Here is a 3,919-nt window from a genome sequence, read left to right as displayed (position 1 = left end):
AAACCCCGTAGTGCGCCGGAGCTGAGGCGCTTCGATGACGTGCCAGAGAAGCCCCGCCTCTTCCGCCCCCACTTTCCGGCGGCCGGACTGGCTCGCAGCGCGCGCGCCTTTGGGGCCGAGGTAGCGAGGGTCAGGTGGCTGTAGTGGCCCCTCTCCCGGAATTGATGCTAATATTGGCCGCCTCTGGTTGGAATCCATGGACTTTAAAGCCCAGAATAGTTAGGTCGACTCCAAGATCATAAAGTGAAACGTTTCAAGAGACTTTGTGTAAATCCTGCCCACTTTTCAGAACTTAGTGTCCTCTTAATTATCTCTACTACTCGGCCCAGCCCGTCGTTATTTGCTTGTTACTAACCACGCCCCCCACCCGGTTTCACCAAATAGAGTGTAAGTTCTCGAAGACGGGAACCTGTTCTCAGTTCTACGAACGGCGCGGCGTCCGTCACGTGACAATGTCGGACTCTAAAGCGCGGGGCAGGCCCGTTACCTCGTCCGTCGGCGCCGCGTATCCCGGGGGAGGACGTGCGCTCCCCTTAGAGGAGGCTAAGAGGCTGGCGCAGAGCGCGTGCGCGGAGGGGCGGGGCGGGGCGCGGAGGGGCGGGGCGGGGCGCGGAGGGGCGGGGCGCGGAGGGGCGGGGCGCGGAGGGGCGGGGCGCGGAGGGGCGGGGCGCGGAGGGGCGGGGCGCGGAGGGGCGGGGCGCGGAGGGGCGGGGCGCGGAGGGGCGGGGCGCGGACAGTGAATGGACTGGTACCAGGCTATCCGGCGGGCACCCTGGTCTGACAATGGGAAAACCCCAGGGTATTCGGTCTTCACAAATAAGTCCCTTAAAGGGAAAGAAATTCTCATTATGTGTAGAAGGCAGTACTTTAAATAACCCATAAAGCCATTGGGTTAATGAGTGTTGCTCGTTACATTGATTTTTATTTCATCTCAGTGTTTTTAACGTATGTCTGTATTTTCTCTTGAAGAAATAGTGCTGACCAGCCAGTGTGAAGAGCACGTGCGTTGACAATTGTTTCTCATTTTAAGTAAGTGCGGTCAAGTCTTGATGAAACAGAAGCCAAATATTAAAACATTTTGTTCTTACTGGCAGAATGAGCCAGTCAAAACGCTTCAGTCTCTCAGCGGCCACCGCGCTGTGAATCGGTCTTTGCACACGGGTGGCAGGTGCAGAGAGTCAAAGCCCGGCCACATCTGCCTGGGCTAATCCAGATTCCTCGAGTTTGCACTATGATGCATGAACCTGTGAAACCCAGCCCCAATGGCCTGCCAATTTGCTAACAAAGTTGCCACGTGAAACACTAGAATGAAGTTAACGATGCACACCTGAGGCTAATTCAGCATGGGGGGGGCGTGTAAAGAAATGCCTTAGAATGCTTCTCCAGGCTACAAAACTGTTACATTCTATACAAAACCCTGGGCAAAAAGTGTTGTAATAATAATGTGATGTTTTTACCATGTCACAGGCTTCCATATATTTGGGGAAAGAGAGAAAAACATTACTTTTTTTGGACAAAGATTTTAATTAGAAAGAAAACAAAAAAGACCACCAGAAATAATGATCTTTAGTATAGTATATTTATAGGAATGCATAACTTGTGAGATGTACATTTTGAAGTTTCATCCATAACTTATAACATTTACTGTAGTAATAACAAGACAGCAGGTCATCACTTTACAACATTACACATGAGTGAATTTGACTTACAAATAAAATATTTACAACCTACCTTTACAAAACGACATTGTGTGCATACAAAATGAATAACTGCAGAAAAATTTAAAAATAATAAGACAACCAAAACCCAGAAGATACACTTAAGGCAGACCAGCAAGACACTGAAATAATTAAGGCTGTGGAATTCTTCTGCACCTTGAAAATATAGAGCTATTTATCAATACTGTGGAGTGATTTTTAAACCAATTGTTACAAGCCGGATGGAAGTATGTACTTATATGTATATGTGTAATGGTCTCTATGGGGAAACCTGTCCACTTATGGATAAGGCCCTTTATCTGAATGGCCAGAGAAGCCACCCCAAGCTCTCAAAAGACTTGGTGGGGAGGGGTCATTCAAAACCAAGAGATGCCAATGCCGTTTGCAAACCAACTGCTAATAATTCAAATATAAAGGTACTTCTGACTCCCATTATGTTGCAGGCTTTGTTGACTTCAAAACATAAAATAATTCCTAATTGAGTAGACTCTATCTCTACCCATCAGCCCTAATGATTTTGAATGGCCCTGAATGGTTTTCCTATGGAAAAACAAACCCACCTGGGCTGTCTTCAAATGGATAGATTTCTGCATATGAGCAATAACATATACATACATATTATACACTATATACATGTACAGATGTACATATATCCATATTTCCCAACAGTTTGCACTTTGATCACTACTGTTGTCTAAGGGTCTCACTCTGAAGAGGATGTTTTAGTTTTTTCAGTCTTCACATTTGTCTTAACTACAGTTTTACTCACCTTCCCCACAGAGTAGGCTGGAGTTTGGCAAAAACAGAGGTAAAAGCACCAGGGTAAAAAAAAAAAAAGAAATCAAACACAGAGATGACAGATATGGCTTAAGTCAGTAAGAGAAGATGTACGTTTGTTAACTTCAGATTCATAACCACAGCCTTTGAGATCACGGTCACAGTTCCCACAAGACTCCTGGGTGTGGATTCATCTCCTGACAGAAGTCAGGCGTGGATGGGGCTCGACTCCAGCGATCCCTGGGCTGGCACATCAGCTTGCTTAAATCAAGCCTCCAGAGTTGGGAGTCCCTTCCTCCCTTTTCTCAGCTGTCACAGCTACCCAAAGTAACAGTTATCTGAGTAAACAGTTAATCTTGAACATTTGAATAGAAAGTAAACCTGACCACAATTTAGACTCTCCCAGCAAACAGGTGGACAGGAAAACACAATAGCCTATGAGTACTGATGTCCGGCTTTCCGTAAATGTCCCTTAAAGATGAAAATTTGTCTTAGAGTAATTGCTCTTTAACTTCTACATATGTTAAAAATGAGTAAGAAAATGTGCCTATGATATTTCTGTGTTCTACTTCTGTATGGATTTTTCACATGAATAATATTTTCTAAATGTCTAGTGCTGTGGGACAAATTCCAGCCCTTTTTAAACCTCTGGAATTAAAGGAACATGAAAGCCTTAAAAGTTTTAGAAAACAAACATAGTAGCTTCCCTTTTCTTAGTGGCGTATGTGCAAACCTCATCTTTTTTAACCCTGCCCCAGTTTTTTTCATTCACTTCCAACTGATCCCTAGGTTTTAGATAGTTCAGAAAAACCATAATACAAATAAATCCACCGAAAGCTCATACTGTGTTTGCCTCGCCCAGACTCCAGAGAGGCTGCACAGGAGAGAAATAGGTCATCATTCCCCAAAACTGAGCAAGGGATGGTATTTGCACCGTTGCCCTACTACAGAGACCCTTATGTGTGAAATACCCCCTCCTCTACCAAATTCATGGGGCAAAGTTTTAGTTAATACACAGAAATGACCACTGTCCAGTTTACAATATATTTCCTCCCTCATATTCTCACAAATCTAAATGTCCATGCTCTTCCTCGTAGGCAAGAAAAAAGTAATGACTAACTCACAGACACTAAATCACGAAGATGGTGAGAAAGCAAATACAATACTCCTGAAAAAACTAATTATCTACGAAAAAGATCCAAGGTTTTCTCTCCAAAAACCAACAGTTCTATTCATTTCTACACCGGTGCGTTTAATGTGCCTCCTCTATAGTAGATGACCATGAGACTCTGAAGAAATGAGTTGTGAGATCAGAAAATATTTTATTCTCACTTCTGCCCTCCCAGTGAGGAAAGTGGCTGTTTGGGTTCTTCTCTGGAAATTTTTCCAGAGCGCAAAGCTTGAGAAGAGAGAGTAGCCGTTGC

This window comes from Miniopterus natalensis, chromosome 6 (genome assembly GCF_054644295.1).
Source record: "Miniopterus natalensis isolate mMinNat1 chromosome 6, mMinNat1.hap1, whole genome shotgun sequence".
Classification (NCBI taxonomy): domain Eukaryota; kingdom Metazoa; phylum Chordata; class Mammalia; order Chiroptera; family Miniopteridae; genus Miniopterus; species Miniopterus natalensis.
Note: the sequence above shows the minus strand (reverse complement) of the source record.